This window comes from Lissotriton helveticus, chromosome 8 (assembly GCF_964261635.1).
Source record: "Lissotriton helveticus chromosome 8, aLisHel1.1, whole genome shotgun sequence".
Lineage (NCBI taxonomy): Eukaryota > Metazoa > Chordata > Amphibia > Caudata > Salamandridae > Lissotriton > Lissotriton helveticus.
Window position 1 is genome coordinate 141,070,104 of NC_136069.1, and position 18,378 is coordinate 141,088,481.

General features: G+C 48.3%; 1 protein-coding gene across 7 annotated transcripts in view; it reads left to right on the plus strand.

The window, feature by feature from the left end:
- The first annotated feature begins 971 nt into the window (after positions 1-971).
- The window catches only part of ZBTB20 (zinc finger and BTB domain containing 20), a 2,277,743-nt gene continuing 2,260,336 nt past the window's right edge, over positions 972-18,378 (plus strand). For 6 of the 7 annotated variants that reach the window (XM_078656731.1, XM_078656734.1, XM_078656735.1 and 3 more), the window contains exon 1: positions 1,009-1,362. The gene's annotated coding sequence lies outside the window, so the exon portion shown is untranslated. Of the gene's footprint in view, positions 1,363-18,378 lie in introns of all 7 variants that reach the window. The other variant, XM_078656729.1, reaches the window with a different exon arrangement.

Here is an 18,378-nt window from a genome sequence, read left to right on the forward strand (position 1 = left end):
GTGCGTAAAATACATTTACATGACACCTATCGCACACATGTATGCCCATTCCAGACATTTCCCTGGTAGCAGGCAGGCCAGAGGTTGCATAGCCAACGCAAGTAAAATGTTGATGAGTGACCACCCTGCCTTGTGCCCTTCTCAACCTATCACGGCTATGAGATGACTCAACCTGTTTTAACTCTAGCCATCAGTGATGAGTGCAACAACTTAACCTATCCCACATAGGAACTACTTATACCCAGCTTACAAAGCACCTCCTAGAGAAGGCAAGCTCATGGTATTGAATGCTTTCTCCATATGCAGTGATGGATACCATGGACTCCGGTGCCCAAGAACACTATTCATTACCGTATCTAGGGATTTTACAAGCAATTTTTAGGATAGAATATGACTGGATAATTACTCACACAAATTGAGCAGGCAACTGTTTCAAGCGCTGATAATAATAACAGTAATGGATCTTACACATACCGCTCTCTGAAGGGATAAGGTGCAGCCAACACTAGTCTTCTTATAAACCTCAGTCAAGTTGGTCGCCCTCACAATACTTGGCCCATACATATCACAGCTATATTGATTGTTCTGAAAAGGTGCCTTAATCCCCGTAACTGCTAACCTTCACTGCACTAATCGACCATTAGAAACATGTATATTCTTTTTAGTTCTGACAAAGTTTATTTATTATTGTTTTCGCCTTTGACTCACATCTAGAACGCCATAGTTCCCGGTAGCGGTCTTTGAAACCACGACGGGCATATGGATAAGACAAATTGACGGTATGAAAATTAATACAGTGAAGATTAGAGGTGCTTTTGAAATTAGCAGGGTTTAAATTATAAATGTTATGTTTCGTTGAATTTGTGGCAATGCCTCTTTAAATTGTAAAAAGAAAAAAATGCAAGCCAAAACAAAAGCAAGAAGTGATGCACAGTGAATCCACACCCCTTGTGTGAAAGACTTCCTGAATTAAATTCGCAGGGTTTGGTCAGCGGCGCTCCAAAATCCTAGGCCGAGAAGCGTGTTGGTGGGGTCGGGTAGGGAGGGGCAGCGGGAAGGGGGCACGGCTGCACTTCTCCTGACGGCCCGCGGTGGGAGTCTGGCTCCAAGGGTCTGCTCTCGGAGCTGCGAGAGCGTGAGCTCTTTCCTCGCCGTTACTGCACTCCAGGCGGCAGCTGCGAAGGGTTATGTGAGGACAGTGTCTGGGGCCGCTGCTGCTGCTGCCGCCGCCGCCGCTGCACGGGCTGCCGCTTCAGCTCTGTCAGATCCTGCTTCATGGGGACTCCTCTGAAGCCGAGGCGGGCGGCCACCTAGCGATGCGGCCCCTCTTCAAGAGAATGCAATTGTACGTCCTTCGCACCGGTAAGACGGATTTTATACCTCTTCTTACTCCCGACAGCACCTTCCCGTTTAACCCCTTCGACATTCAAAGGCACGTTCAAAACATAACCGCCTGTCGGGCTGCTGATTTCCAAACCGCTGCGCGTGAGCAAACTTCTTTCATAATTTATTTTCGTTTTTATTCCAAATCAAGTATGATGTGTGCGGGGACTGTGAAAAGTTGTTTTTTTGAGATGTTGTGCTTTCGACGGGATCAAATATTCAGACGTCCTTGAAAACAAAAACGTGAACAGCAGTCCACTAATTGTAGCGCAGCGATTATCGTACAGTAAAATAGAAAATGTAAAATAGTCGGGCATTGTATTTGGAGCTCCTGTTAAAAGGATAAGCGATGCGTTAATAAATTCTATATAAAGAAGGGTTTCAATCTTTCATGGTAAAATCTTGTGAAGTGCGACCGAACTTGCTGTTGGGTGGCTTGTTAACCAGAATTCGGAAGGTCTATCTATCTAGCTAGAAAAATTGCTTTACATATTATGACATGCTCTTGTGATAAGGAGAAAATCTTCTCATGCAACTTGTTTAACTGAATTTTCGTTCATATATGTGTGTGTATGTATGTATGTATTATATATGTGTGTGTGTATATATATACATTTATATATACACACACACACACACACACACACACACATATATATATATATATATATATATATATATATATATATATATATATATATATATATATATATATATATACATTCGAAGCATGTCGGAGCAGTGCACGTTTTCTATCAAAGATTTGAATCTGTACTTCAGAAACCCAATGCGTTTAACTGTTCTGCCCTCTTCGAAAAATAAAATGTTATTTTTAGAACGTGAGTAAGTGTTGGCTAACAGTAAACTTTACAGATTAAAACTTAAATGAACAGGCTCAACAAAGTCTCCATTTCATTTTTTGAAGACTTTGTGAAATATTTTTCAGTGATACAGTGAAGTTAGCTTGTCTCAAGACATATTTATTGTGGGGTCCTCGTTTACCGGGCATCTGACACGTTTTCTACCACTCTGCCTTATATTTCTACTTTCTCTCCCTTTGTTTACATAAAGTCTCACCTTTAACACCTTACCGATGTTTTGTCACTGACCCTCCCTAATCACAAAAAGCAGGTTCTGAGACCATGTACGTGCAAACGGTGTATCTAAACTGGAAATGCACCGAAAAAATGATATTTTTGTTCTGCAGAGTTTTTAATCCGCACTGTTGCTGTGGCAAACTTTGCTACATCACTTTGTTGGCGGAGACCGAGTTTCAGTGTTTAGCTGTGATTATATTTGTGATATTTAAAGCACGTGAGTGTAGTATTTTTAAGGTATGTACGTAATAGAGATTAAAAATATACACTATGGAATGAAGGAACACTAGGTGGATGTATTTTTGACGCGTGGTCTGTGTCATATGGGTACTAAAACTAATTATTTTACCTGCAAGTCGTGAGCATCCCGTTTTTTCCTAAATACTGAGGTACAATAACATCTTTGTTTTAGTACAAACACTGGTATTGCAGCCTACTTTACAGTGCAATAACAAAAACAAACTTAAAGTGAAAAGGCTTGGTCGTACAGTGTGTGGACATGCGCTGTCCTGTGTAAAAGCCTGGTTTAGGGAATAATCTACCCCTAGTTTTTTTGGTAGCAAATCATGATCATATAATGCCTCTGTTGTAGTCTTCCTTTACCTTCTGCCCACGTCACACATCGAACACCCCTTGAAACCAGTGATTGTATGACCAAAGACCCTTGAATTCTAGCTTTCAGGGTCACGAAATTAAATATTCGGAAATTCCTTCTAATGGTTTTACAAGAGTATTGCCGAATATTTAAAACATAAAAAAGTTATCCAAAGTGTCCTGAACAAGATATACCCACGTTGACGCCATTTTGATCACGTGAGAAACTCCACGCGTTAAATTTTAGGCACAGTCTCTTCCAGGAGACAGTACACACATTTTATAGCACCAGTCTTATTTTAGATAACTCTTGTAACTCGTCCGACTGGTGCATTCACTTCAGGGCGGTTGTTGACACGAAGGTGAGAGGTGAACACAATCCTATAGCATCCACTTATGTTTTCATGCTTCTGAGACAAATTTAACATAAACGCCATTGAATTTGGAGCAGTAATTAGCAATCGTTATCTGACGAACACTCTGTATATATGCCTTTTATGTTATGTTACGTGATTTACCGTGCAGTTGTGGGGCCTGGTTGGGACTGGATTACAGAAAGCAGAATATAATGGAGAGGGGTTAGATACATGTAATTGGAACAGTGCTGCAGTTTTTTCATTTCACCTACTTACATTGAGTCACACAGGTGTTACACGATTTGTCCAAAATAACCACTCTGTGTTTGTGTTTAGCTGCTGAAGCCCAGACTAGGGAAAATAAAAAATGGTTATATGCCAGTGAACAACTAAACCGGATCGATAGAAACAGGAACACCATGTGTCTCAAGGCTTTGATTAGTCTACACCTTCATTCACACATTAGTCATCACTTTTTCTGTGAGGGGAAAAATGTGGTGTTCATGACACAGATCACAGGGGTCCCCATTGAGAAAAAGATGAAATTATGTGTAGTGGAATTTGAGCGAAGAGATACCAGCGAAATACCTGAAAACATTATGCATCCTTGGCCTGATTGTAGCCAGGCTTCGAGGGGAGTGTTCCCCCACTGAGATATAAAATTGGAAAAAGGATATGGGCTGGTATATGCTGGCTAAAAAAATATGTTTATGAAGGGAGGGGCCCCCACAAAAATAGGAGAAAATTGGGGGATGAGGGCGCTATTCAGAGATATACTGTGAGATCTCAGCCATTGGTAATGACTCAGGATGCATTCAAGTCCATATTTTTAGGCCCACTGTGCCATCCGAGAATTAGGCCCAGCCCTATGCAAATCAGCCTTGGTCCTGATGCAATAGGAACAGACAAGTCCGAACTTCCAGGCTAGGTCTCCTCTGAGCTGGAACACAAGTGACCACAGACTGGTTTCTACCTAGTAAGGTCTCATCAGTAAGGTATAGCTTGATTCCTGTAGTACAATGAGAACAAGACTCATGACTGATCATACTTCTTATACATACTTTGGGCATAGTCCTAGGGGCCATACTCCACTGAGGAAAAAAATAAATAAATAGCGTCAAGGGCCCTTGTTTCCAAGGTTAGCAACTCGGCTACTAAAACATCCTTATATCGATAACCAAAAGGACTATAATATAATATAATAATTACTCAATGAGTCATTTGACATGTTGCCTAGGTCTGTAAGGCAATGAAGATCATTAATGTGCATTTTGATTAAAGAGTTATAAACTTTTTTTTCATAAAAAAGAACTGTCACTACAGAGCAATGTATATCCACGTCAGCTGCTTCCCAAAAAATGATGTATGCAAAAAGGGTGGCTCCTATTCCTATTAAACAATGCTACAATACTAACACTGGTCTTTACAAATGGTATGGGGTTGAAAATATCCGTCCTCTAAAACTCATAGGGGAAGTGCGAGCTAGAATATACCCTGGAAACCACTTAGTGGGCATCAATAATTTGATTTTACTTGTTTAAACAAGGTCCCATTGCCTAGGAACCCTGATTAGCAACAAATCTCAACAATGTCTCTATTGTGGTGTGCCCAATTTTGAGCTTTCCTGGCTTCCACATGAAGTACAAGTGGCTTTGTTTAAAATGCATGGTCAATGCCCAACTCTAGCCCTTCATAGGTGTCTGCCTTCAGAGCTCCAGGGGACTGCCATTGTGCACTTGCTTATGAAAATGGTACCGGAAGTCAACGTTTTTAAGCCTAGATGAAAACTGCCCATTTCCAATTGCAACTGGAAATCGTACGCATAGCCAATTATTTACTCTGGAAGCCACAACCTGCAATAATGTCCAGCAGTGCTCAGAATCTGTGTATTCCCAGGTAGAAAGAGCTTTATTCCCCGTTAGGCACCAGTCTTCACTGCTTGAATTTACACCAGTAGTTAGTAGGTGAACCTTTCAGTGTCCTGTTATACCACTTGTAAAAACTGGACAGCTAATGGCCTATTTTCACTAGAACCTATTCTGCCATTTCATACTTGAGCTGTCTCTGAAGTTGCTTCAATTCCAAACCAATGAGTGTTATATTGTTATGCCACTCGTAAAGGAGTAAATGCTCAAGTGATATCCATTATTATGGCCTCTCTCTTTGCCATTCCTGGTAGGAGTCAATTACTTGGTGACCACCCAGAAGCTCCAGGACATCTTGTCCTTGCCTTGTCTTGGATTTGGGGATCTTGGACTCTCTCTGTCTTCCTCCACCGAACCGTGCTTGGTTTTTATGTCACTGCAGTCATCCCCAAGCCATAGTGCTAAAAAAATGGGTCTAACAAAGCAATTTATATCTCTGGTTCACAGTCAGTTTGGCTTGTGAACTCGGGATACAAATGTCTTTATGTTTCTATCATTGTTGTGTTATATCAGTCAAACCGACCAATTATTATTATGCTATCAACCATATCTTGTTATTGTTCATATGTTCTAGTAAAAATTGAATTGCTGCTCTGGAAGGTAACTATTGTCTGCTATTAATTTTGTTTTTGCGCTGTCAATTTCACCCATCCAAATATCCTTTCATGTCAGTCAGAGGCCTTTCTATTTTCCATCTCCATGTGATGGACAAAGCAGCCAACATTTGGAGGCACACCTTCCCCAGTCTCAAAAAGGTTTTGAGTGTAGTGGTAAATTACAGATTGCACTTAGAAGTCTCTGAGGCTGACCACATATGGACACTGATGAATCTCCTAAGATTGTGAGGAGCAATAGTGATACAGTGTGGATGTCAAGGCATCAGGTAATAAGGGAATTGAAAGATAATCCACACTGCGGAGCATTAGAGTGATCATGAAGTACGCGCATGGAGAAGCTTCCACAAGATCCATTGAGTAGCGAATAAATGCTTTTTAGAGAAGCACATTTTTTTTGTTTTTAGGATCGTCAAGCCACGAATGAGTATACACAAAGTGAACATGATCAGGCCATTGAAGCATCAAGGGTGGCATAAAGGACACTTGCTCTAACTCTGTGGATACGGGGTTTAAGACACAATGGAGTCAGTTGTTTAAACTGAAAAGATCTCACAAACGGGAGACAGAATTAGACCTCAAGACCAGTCCTCTCAAGCAGCTGGGTGACATCGAATTGGATGATACTATATTTGATCTGGAGGTGAACCTCCATCCCCTTTATTCTGATTGTACCCCTTAAGCATAAGGGACTAGGTATGTCAAGAACCGACTGCCGGAGCCTCTCGATAAGCTGATCCACATAGGTTACAAGCAGAGTGCCCAAGCTCACAGAATGAAGACAGAGTAAAGTGGTCTAAAGTGGACCCTGTAGTGTTTACATTAATTTAAATATACACCAAAATCCCTAAGAGAGCCGGGGCCGAAGGCCTGTCAGGATAAAGTGCTGGACTTACCAGGACCATTCACATTACTTCTCAAATGGCAGAGGAGGTGAAGGAGAGTGATGAACCGATATACCCATGGATCATAGCAGGGTTGGTGCAGAAGGCAATTTGCTTTTTATGCAGTGCCATTTGCTGAAAGAAATAAAGAATTGCTGCCTAAAATTTACCCGGCACTTGCTCAAAAGAGATAAAGCAATGGCATGGGTCTTCTGTTTTAGGGGGCCAATTTATCATAACTATGTCAAAGTTGTTGAGGACTTACACACCCAAAAATAAATCTCTATCATCTTTGTCGACTGTTTTTCTTTCAAGAGAGTTTTTTTTGTAGACTGGGTGAGTCGGGGGATGCTTGTCCAGCATGGATTTCCATTTTCTCATGTAGCACCATGCAGAGGCTCCAACGTTCAGTGGTAGCATATCAGAAATTTGAGCCTGTTTTCCCCAGTATGAGCATGAAGAGGTTACAGAAGAAGCTGAAGAGGAACATCAAGAGGCACTGGTGGAAGGGGAACCCTTGCAGGTGAGTGAAACCGCACAGGCAAATGGGCACATATGCAAGAGGATTGCATTGGTTCTGGAAAAGTGGGAGAAGATCTTTCAAGATACTTGTGTGTTGCAGGCTGTTCAGGGATTCAGGTTGCAGTTATACAGAATTCCCAGGACCATCATTTTCCTAATAAAAAAGAAGGGCTTAAAAGTGATGAAGCTGGTGATGAATTGTAGAGAGTCAATGACTGACTTTTGTACAGCCACTTGAAGGAAGAGAGTGATGGCCCCGCTTTGGAAAGAAGATTTGTTTGAGAATATGGAACTCAGGGACAGCTCTCTGTCAGTTCCAATTTAGGAGCCGCACTGATTGTTTCTGGACTTCACATAGCTAGGGCAATGTTTGAAGTTGCCAGTGTGCTGTTCCAGCTCTCATTAGTCCCATGGTGTTTTATTTACCTGCATAAGCCAATGGCGTTGGGTTTGAGAGGGATCAGTCTCTGGGTGATTATTTATGTAGACAATATTATTTTTGTGGCTTACAATTGACAGTCTGTTGGCAGCGGTGATGAATATTAACCATGGGTTAGGATTCGTCATAAATTGTGAAAAGACTGTAGAGACCCACACTCAGAGAATGAAGGTCTCAGGGTTCATATGGGACACTATACATGCTATATGTGTTTCAGATTCTGAGTAAGAAAGTGCACACCATTAAGAATGAATGTCGTATGGTACTAGCAAAGGACAGGATTTCCCTGTAGTGATTGACAAAATTATTGGGTTTCCTATCCGTCTTCCTGCCCATCTTTCGGAGACCACTCCATCAGAGGGTTTTCCAGAGGTTGAAGATTCAGCACCTCAGGAGAGAGGCAGCATATTGGGAAGGAGGGGAGATTCTGCAATGTGTCCCAACAGTATTCTCTGCAGGATAAAGCATATGGAAGAGATGACAATGCACGTCAGCTATCTGAAACGGTTATCCAGTTACTATGAAGTGAAGTACAGAACAAGTTGCAATGCTGCATTCTTCTCAAAATGGAAAATGTTTCAGCAGTGAGTTATTTGAGCCACTTTGGGGAAACTAGGTCCAAGCTACGAGCAAAGCCGGTGAATGATTTGAAGAACTACTTCCTAGAACATTAGAATTCAGGAGTGGCAGAATACCAGGCTGAAGCCACAAGGTGGCATTCCTACTTTGAAGTAAACACCAGGGATTACGTACTGGATCTGTATGTGGGTGCTGGCTGCGGGATGTCTGGGGAGATTGCTAGACTGACCTGTTTGGAAATATTTATTCACTAAAATCCCAATGTGTATACACCTCAATCTATGGAAAATCTAAGCTTTTCTGAATCTACATCTAAATCAGTGGATTTTCTGCAGGTTTGCTTGACCCTTTTTTCAATATTTATCTTTTTTTCTTTTTACACTTTGAATATTTTTCCGAGATGTAATGCTAACTACTCACTTCCCACAGGACTAATTTGACTACATACAGAACCAAATGAATAAGTTAAGATGCTTCGAATAACTCAACTTGGCCTTCATGCAGACCAATTCGGAAAAGAGTTAAGTTCTCAAATCAATCAATCAATCAATCAATCAAAGCATTTATATAGCGCACTACTCACCCGGAGGGTCTCAAGGCGCATGGGGAGGGGGGTCCGCTACTGCTCGAACAGCCAGGTCTTGAGCTGCTTCCTGAAGGCGAGGTGGTCCTGGGTCAGGCGGAGGTGGGTCGGGAGGGAGTTCCAGGTCTTGGCGGCCAGGTAGGAGAAAGACCTTCCCCCTCTGGTGGCTCTTCGGAAGCGGGGGACGGTGGCGAGGGCGTGGCCGGTCGATCGAAGCTGGCGTGTGGGAGCGTAGAAGTTGAGGCGGCTGTTGAGGTATCCTGGGCCTTGGTTGTGTAGGGCTTTGTGTGCGTGGGTGAGGAGATGGAAGGTGATTCTCTTGTTGACCGGGAGCCAGTGCAGGTCTCTCAGGTGTCCGGAGATGTGGCTGCGACGGGGGATGTCCAGGATGAGTCGTGCTGAGGCGTTCTGGATCCGCTGGAGTCTCTTCTGGAGCTTGGCGGTGGTACCGGCATAGAGGGAGTTGCCGTAGTCCAGACGGCTGGTGACGAGGGCCTGGGTGACCGTCTTCCTGGTCTCGGTGGGGATCCACCGGAAGATCTTACGTAGCATGCGCAGGATGTTGAAGCATGACGAGGAGACGGCGTTGATTTGTCTGGTCATGGATAGGGAGGAGTCCAGGATGAAGCCCAGGTTGCGTGCGTGGTCTGTTGGTTTGGGAGCGCTGCCCAGGGCGGGGGGCCACCAGGAGTCGTCCCAGGCGGAGGGTGAGGATCCCAGGATGAGGACTTCCGTCTTGTCCGAGTTCAGTTTCAGGCGGCTGTTCATCATCCACTTGGCTACGTCTGTCATCCCTTCGTGTAGGTTGGCTCTGGCGGCGGCGGGGTCGTTGGTGAGGGAGAGGATCAGCTGGGTGTGGTCGGCGTAGGAGATGATGTTGAGGTTGTGTTGGCGTGCGATGGCTGCGAGGGGGCTCATGTAGACGTTGAAGAGGGGAGGGTTGGGCTGAGCGAGGAGCCTTGAGGGACGCCGCAGATGACTTCGGTGGCTTCTGACCTGAACGGGGGGAGGCGGACTCTCTGTGTCCTTCCGGCGAGGAAGGAGATCATCCACTCCAGTGCCTTCTCCTGGATTCCGACGTTGTTGAGGCGCTGCACTAGGGTGCGGTGGCAGACAGTGTCGAAAGCCGCGGAGAGGTCTAGGAGGATGAGGGCCGCTGTTTCTCCGTTGTCGAGCAGGGCTCGGATGTCATCGGTGGCTGCGATCAGGGCAGTCTCGGTGCTGTGGTTGGCCCGGAATCCAGACTGCGAGAGGTCGAGGGATCCGTTCGTCTCGAGGAATGCGGCCAGCTGCTTGTTGACGGTCGTCTCGATGACTTTTGCAGGAAACGGGAGCAGCGAGATGGGGCAGTAGTTCTTGAGGTTGGTGGGGTCGGCTGATGGCTTCTTAAGTAGAGCGCTGAGTTCGGCGTGCTTCCAGCTCTCCGGGAAGGTAGCGGTGTCGAAGGAGGTGTTGATGATGTCCCGCAGGTGGGGTGCAATGACAGCGTCGGCCTTGTTGAAGACGTGGTGAGGGCAGGGGTCGGTCGGAGATCCGGAGTGGATGGAGTTCATCGTGCGGACGGTGTCTTCGGTGCTGATCGGGGTCCAGGCGCGGAGGGCGGTGGTGGGGGGTGGTGGTTCGGTCGTGGCGTGCGTCGGTTGAGTGCTGAAGCTGTTGTGTATGTCCGCGATCTTGTTGTGGAAGTAGGAGGCGAGGGAGTTGCAGAGGTCTTGTGAAGGGGTGATGTTGTTGTTTCCGGCGTTGGGGTTGGAGAGCTCTTTGACGATGTTGAAGAGTTCCTTGCTGTTGTGTGCGTTGTTGTCCAGTCGTTCCTTGAATGCAGTTTTCTTGGTGGCGTGAATCAGTTGGTGGTGTTTTCGGGTGGCGAGCTTGAGGGCAGTCATGTTGTCCGGTGTTGGGTCTCTGCGCCAGGCTTTCTCGAGGGCTCGGCAGTTCTTCTTGGAGCTCTTGAGTTCGTCGGTGAACCATGGGGCTTTCTTGCTGCCGGGTCTGCTAGGCGGGGTCCTTAGAGGGGCGAGGTCAAAACCCAGGTAGTTTCGGCTTCCAATTGACAAAAGCATTCTATCTTGCTTGCTGACACACAATCCTTCCTCAACAGAATGGTCCAAATCAGGATGTTCAAAGCCATGTTTAAATGCTATTAGAACGTATCATATGTCACCAAACTATCATTTGAATACGAAACTGTACAGATTGTTAATTGTTGTAAAAAAAATAAAAAATAAAAACTAGCATTTGAATTCATTACTATAGGTGTAACCCAGGCCAATATTGATCCAGTATGGCAATTGATCAGATAACCTATTTTTACTCGATCTTGACTGTGGAGGGTAAAGGCATAATGCACTAAATCTTGACTAAACTGTGGAGGGTGAAAGGCAAAATGCACCAAATCCAAAATCCTTTTAACTTTATTGGATCCCAAGAAAATGTGGGATATCTGAAACTATAACGTGGGTAGCACCCCCCAACTTGGGAAGCGTCCCCCGGGCTCCTGTTATGTCCTTTAACGTTTTTAGAGTTTTTATATCTGAAACTATAACACCAAGGTCTGTTTTAATGCAGAATTTTCAAGGCAGCATTTTAACTCATTTTTTTTTTTTTTGGTTATAAACTTTTATTCGCTTTCAGTGCACACACACAGCTTTTCGCCTACAACCCTGGGGCCGGCAGCAATGTAGAGTAACATACATACATATCACAATAAGGCCGGTCGAATAAGCAGTACACCATCATCCCAAGGGTCGGTAGGTGTAGGTCTTTAATATCACCACTTGGCGAATGTGCCGAATGTGCCATAGCCCCCCGCCCCATCCCCTCCGCCCTCAATTGGCGTGTTCTCGATGTCAACTATGCGGTCGGGGTACTAGTGAAGTGTGCCTGTCTGCCAACGAAAACCAGTTCTATAACAACTCTTGCAACAACCCCGCCCCTCCCCCTCTGACTGCCCTGTGCTCGCCTCCACTTCATACCTACTGCCGCAGCGCCTCACCCTCTGACCCGCCCAAGTCCCACCCTTCCGTCTTCCCCCCACTCATCGGGTTCCCTTACCCGCCAGACCTCCCCGCTTCGCATGTAGCCCGCTGTGGGTGTTCCCAAGAGTCGTGCGTCCCACCAGTCCCCTCAAGGCCCCAGGAGTCTCGAATACCATCCCGCTTGAGCCCTCAAGTACCCTACAGCTAATCCTCAGGGCCCTCCCCCCTTCATGCCGCTCCTCCATCTCCTCCTGATCCGGCTCCGCGGTGTCTTTATTGGCAGCATAAGTCAGATACAGGTCCCAGAAATATTTTGGTCTACTGACAGGGGGTAGGAGTTCACTATAGAGCTGTGTTTGGGTGCAACCATACAGCACGTCCCTTGCCCATCTGTCTTTTGTCGGGAGCGCCCCCCGCATCCAGCACTGCGCTACTACACGTCGAGCCATAATTAGCCCCATGTCTGCCAGGCGACGTACCGCCGGGGGAAGAGTCCTGGAATATCCCAGCAACGCCAACGCAGGGTCTGCTGGGAGCTCGATCTCAAGTATGCGACCCAGCTCTAAGAAAACGTCTGCCCAAAATTTGTTGATACCCGGGCAAGTCCACGCAAGATGCAGGAAGTCCGCCACCGGTGCGTGGCAGCGTTCGCATTCCGACGATTGTCGGAGGCCGTATCTATGCAGGCGTTCAGGAGTGTAATACACTCTTTGTAAAAATTTAAAGTGAATGAGTCTATGTCGAGCGTTAAGCGACACTTTTTTAGTATTGCGACAGCAGTATTCCCACATTGAGTCGCTTATCTCCGCCTGCAGGTCTCGCTGCCATGCCAGTCGGGCTTTGGAGGGAGGCTGCTCCCCGCTAAGCCGTCCCGCCCTATACAGCCGCGAAATTAGGTGGCTGGAGGATGGGGTTTTAATAACGTATGTTAGCTCCGGCAGTTCAGGAGGTTCCTGCATAGTCGAGCCCAACAGGGCTTGTAACGCTGCACGGACCCTGTGAAAGTGGAAACGATGCAGCAGCGACACTGGGGTCTGGGGAGGGACGATCTGTTCCCAGGAAATTACCGTCCCGTCCTTGAACAAGTCTCCCAACTTAAAAATGCCTAATTGTTGAAGTGCGCGCGTGACCCCCTTCTCCCGCAGCGGCGAGATCCAAACTGCCCAGTCTATCGGGACGAGTGGGGAGTATAGTAGTGCGTGGCCATGTCCCTTGGCCAGCGAGTGCCAGGCGTGGTTTGTCGCGGTAATGGAGTCCAAAGTACCTATCCGTCGCGGAGCCGGCTCAAACACCGTAGCCGGTGGAGGGAGGGGGTCCGTAAATAGGGTCTCCAGAATCACATGCGGGATATTGCGATCCCCGTGCGTCCAGGTATGCAAATGTGTTGCTTGAGCGACCCTATAGTACCTTTCTAGATCCGGGGCACCCAATCCTCCTTGTTCATACGGGAGCATTAGAACTTGCCACCGTACCCTCGGTTGCTTGCCCCCCCATGCCAACCGCGTGAGGGTCTGAGTCATTGTCTGGAAGAAGGCCTTCGAGAGGGTCACCGGGATGTTGTTAAAAAGGAACAGAAATCTCGGGAGGACTATCATTTGTATCAGAGCGATGCGGCCCGACAGGGACAACGGTAATTTGCACCATCTGTCAACATCGTCAGTCAACCTAGTATACGCCACTCCATAATTTTCCCTTACCAAAACATCCGGATCCGGATGTAGTTGTATACCAAAGTATCGAACCGGATCTTCTGACCACTGTAGCGGATAATCCATCACAAACTTGCTCGTCACTGGAGTCAGCGGGAATGCCACCGATTTGGACCAGTTCACTTTCAGTCCCGACAATGCTCCAAACTGCACCACCTCCCTGAGTACGGGGGAGAGGTTGAGTTCCGGGTCTCTGACGTATAAAAGGGTGTCATCTGCATACGTTGAGATGCAGATCTTGTAGGTAGGGAAACTGATACCCTCATGGCTATGGTACTCTCGAAGGGCACACGCCAGGGGCTCCGCTACAAGTGCATATAGCAATGGAGAGAGGGGGCAGCCCTGTCTAGTGCCTCTGGATATTGCAAACGCGTCCGTGACTCTGTTACCTAGTCGTATTCTGGCCGATGGCATATAGTAAAAGGCCCCTATCATTTGTAGAAAAGGTTCACCCAGACCCAGCTTCCTAAGCACTCTCGACATCAAGGGCCACTCGACGGAATCGAACGCCTTCTCCATGTCTAGGAATACTGCCAACGCCTTATTCTCTGGCTTCACATGCTGCATAGTCCCCAGTACCGTGCGAATATTATATGTGAGGTTCCTAGAAGGAATAAAGCCGGCCTGTTCCGGGGCAACCAGTTCCGGGGCTAGTAGAGCGAGACGCGTCGCCAGCACCTTAGCATACAGTTTCGCATCAACATTTATTAATGAAAGGGGCCTGTACGACCCCCGCTCAATCGGGGGTTTCCCTGGTTTAAGGAGAGTGACAATGAGTGCCTCCCGCATGGATGGGGGCATGCTACCTTCCAGGCATATGTCGTCAAACAGTGTTGAGAGGAAGGGAATCAACTGGTCTTTGAAGGCCTTGTAGAAGCCCACAGTCAGCCCGTCGGCCCCAGGGGCGCTGCCAGTTCTCATGCTATCTAGCGCGTCCACTATTTCTCCCTTCTGAATAGGCATCGTGAGGAATTCCCTCTGCGCGTTTGACAGCTGCGGCATTTTAATATAGCTTAAGTAATCGTCGATCGCCCCCTCCATCCCAGTGGATTTGGATCCGTAAAGAGTGGAGTAGTACTGTCGGAACTCTCCAATTATCTGTTCTTCATCCGTGAGGACCTCTCCCGTACTCAACACTAGTTCACCAACCATAAGTGGGCGTCTTTCGCTTCGGACCAAATTAGCTAGTAGGGAGCTAGGCCTCTCACCTTCACCATAAGTACGTGCCGTTGCGTATTTACCCATATGTTGGACCTCCCTGTCAGCCTCCATATTATATTCTGTCACCAGTTGTTTAATCTGTTCTAGAGCATCCCCCTCAGGGTCCGCCTGCTGTTTCTTCTCAAGCTCGGACAGCCGTCGTTCCAGGTGATGGAGCCTCTGTCTGATAGATTTGAGGACACTGGAATGTTTGGCCATGGCTACCCCGCGCACATACACCTTAAACGTCTCCCATAATGTTTGGAAGCTTTCCACAGAGCCCACGTTGGTGTCAAAAAAACTATCAATTTCATTTGCGAGCTCTCCTCTGAAAACCTCATCAAGTAAGGAATACGGGGGGAACCGCCACGTAAATGGTGGGAGCCTGTGCGTCGGCAACTCAAGAACCAGGAGGAGAGGAGAATGATCCGACAGCGTGTGCGGCAGTATCTGACAGTCCCTCACCCTATTTGATAGCTGCTGTGACGTAAACCAATAATCTATTCTGGTATGAAGCGCATGATAGGCGGAATAATGCGTGTACCCCCCTCTGGAGTGATGGCGGCTGCGCCAGACATCTATTAAATCCAAACGCACCAGTTCAGACTGGAGCACCGTGGCAGCCGCCGACGGGCTCCTGGGGGGTCCCGCTGACCTATCCAAAGACGGGTCGAGCACCAGATTGAAATCCCCACCCCAGAGCATCTTGGAATAGTCGTACGTCCTGCACTTCTGGGCTAGCTCAGAGTAGAAGTCCGGGGAGTCGTAGTTAGGGCCATACACATTCACTACCAGGAAATCCAGCCCCCTACCCCTGCATCTACTGAGTACATATCTACCCTCAGTGTCAGTTTCCATAGATGTCAATGTGAGTTTGGAGCTAGGATTGACCCACGTGAGTGTCCCCCTTGAGTGTGTGGTGAAGCCCGACGCTACACTACAACCCGCCAAACCCTTATGTGTCAACATTTTGCTAGTCAGCGGTAAGTGAGTCTCCTGTAAGAGAGCGAGGTCTATGTGATGTCTACGCAAGTAACTAAGGACCTTACGCAGCTTTCTAAAGTCGTTTAAGCCCCTCACATTCCATGTCAGTACTCTCAGTTGAGATGGCTCCGGTCTCGTCAATGAAGCGGTAGCGTCAGTCGCAGTCCTTTCCACCATTCTGAGCTGTAAGGAAATTATGCAAAAAACTCAGGTGCCCAGCAGGGGCACGTTCAAGCAAGTGGCCCGGCAAGGCAGCAACAGCAGCGTTCATAGTGGAATTCCACCAAGAGTCGAGACAGAGCACATCAGCAGTCAAACAAAGCAACAACTTGTAATCAAATACAGACCCCAACAGTCCACCCACCACCCACAGCAGACCCACCCCAATTCGGCCGTGCAGTTCCCCATCCCACCCGCCCCTCCCCAACAACAATTCCAAGTGCCCCACTTGCAAAATGCTCGTGGGCAAAGGTAGCCAGCCAACTCGGTCTCAGAGGTAAAGTCCCAACTCTGGTGCCCTTTCCCCCTCCCCCCGTCTCGCACCACCAGCAATGCATTATCGCACCAACCTGTGCATCAGTATAGTCATTCTCCCCAGTTCTCCAGGGATGTTTTCCCCCACCCCCGCCACCCCATATGGGACCCCATCACTCCACCCATCATCAACCCATCAATGAAATATGATGTCAACTGTGGGCGGAGACCAATGCCATTAGCAGACTATGTCTACGCCAGAACCCCAGCCCCTCTTATCTGTGACATCGCAGCTGTGGAAATCTGCTCCAGGACCAGGTCACTCGAGTGTCTTATGCCATCGGAATGGACAGGTGAAGTTCACAGTACACCAAACCTCGTGCCACCTAGTCATTCCTGTTCTTCCGTGTGGTGTTGATCAGCGTCTTTCTGACTCTCGGCTAGTTCTTCCGGCTTTTCTCTGGCCCATTTTTTCATGGCTTTTTGCAACTCTGCTTGGTCCGTAAAGATGTGCGAATGACCTTGCCTGTTGACACGCAATTTGGCCGGGTACAACATGGCGTAGTCAAGGCCCATATCTCTGAGGCGTTTCTTGTGAGGTGCAAAGTGCTTGCGCGCCTCCTGCACTCGCGCAGTGAAGTCTGGGAATATGGAGATCGCCGACCCCTCGAAGCGCAGGTCGCCCTTGGTCCGAGCCAGCCTAAGCGCCGTATCTCTGTCCCTGTAGTTCAGTAACTTCACTATGATCGGTCGAGGAGGAAGACCTGGATTGGGCTTTGGACCCAGCGTGCGATGTGCGCGTTCCACCACAAACATTGCCGAGAACACTCCGTCCCCCAGCAGCTTGGTGAGCAGGCGTTCGATGAATAGCTCCATGTTCCCTGTCTGAGTGGTCTCCGGCAGGCCAGTGATGCGGAGGTTACAGCGACGGGACCGCGCCTCCAAGTCCTCCGTCTTGTCCTGCAGTGTTCTGATAAGGGTCTCCGCCCGGCGTCTCGCCGTGTCCAAGTCTGTCTGGGCCTCCTCAACCTCTGTGATGCGCCGCTCAGCCATATCATGTCGTTCCGAGTGTTTGTCGAGACGCTCCGCCATGCGGTCCATTCTGTAGGACATGGCATCCATCTTGGTCCCCAGTGCCGCTATGTTTGTCTGGATGTTTTGTTCCATGGACCTGAGCATTGATTTTATATCGGAGTTTTCTTCCTGCTGGTCCCTTGTAGGCATCTCTTCGTCCCGCTGTGGCTGAGGACTCAGAACTGGCAATCGTCTTTGTGAAAACGGGAGCTTACTCTGGGTCCTGTCTCCCTTCCCCATATTCAACAGTATCTTGCGATGTCCGTGCGTCTGCGTGGAAGAGTCCCTGATGCCAAAACACTGCAGGCGCCGCTGTCTACCCACTGTTGTGCTTCGCCGGACTCACGATGGGGGGAAGTCCACTGCCAGGGAACCGCCGCCACACCCCCCCGTGTCTCTGTTCGAATGGGGAAGGTACACGTCTTCCCTCGCCAGGACTCGGGATATCCCTCAGCAGAGATATACAACGTTGTACTGCCTGAGCCACGTGGGTTGACCCTGCAGCAGTTCACCCAATGTAGCTGAGTCGGGAGTTGTGACGGAAAGCAGTCCTATGTGGGTGCCACCGCAGCCTCCGCCACCGAGTCAGAAAGCCAGCCAGTGAATTGTTCTAAAGGGGGGAGAGCGAGCCCCGAGTCCGGCCGCACCTCCCTCCCGCTGCTCAGCGAGGTGCACTCCTCGTGCAATGTGGCCTCTATGCCCCCGGCGTCCGCAGAGCAACGGCGCCCCCTGGCACTCTTCTCTCCACTAAACGGGCTCACCGTAGGTTATTCCGCTCCTCGGCTGGGACTATCATTGGTACCGGCAGCCAGTCCCGGCAGCAATCTCCCCTCCACGAGCCCGCCACCACGCAATGCGTGAGAGCCGGCAACCGGAAGTGCGCGCGCCTGACCGCTGCCGCACGTCTCCTCACGTAGCGCGGCCCCGGCGTTACGGGAGCCCGCGGTCTTCAGGGCCTCCCAGCGCTCCAGAGACCAGTCCGC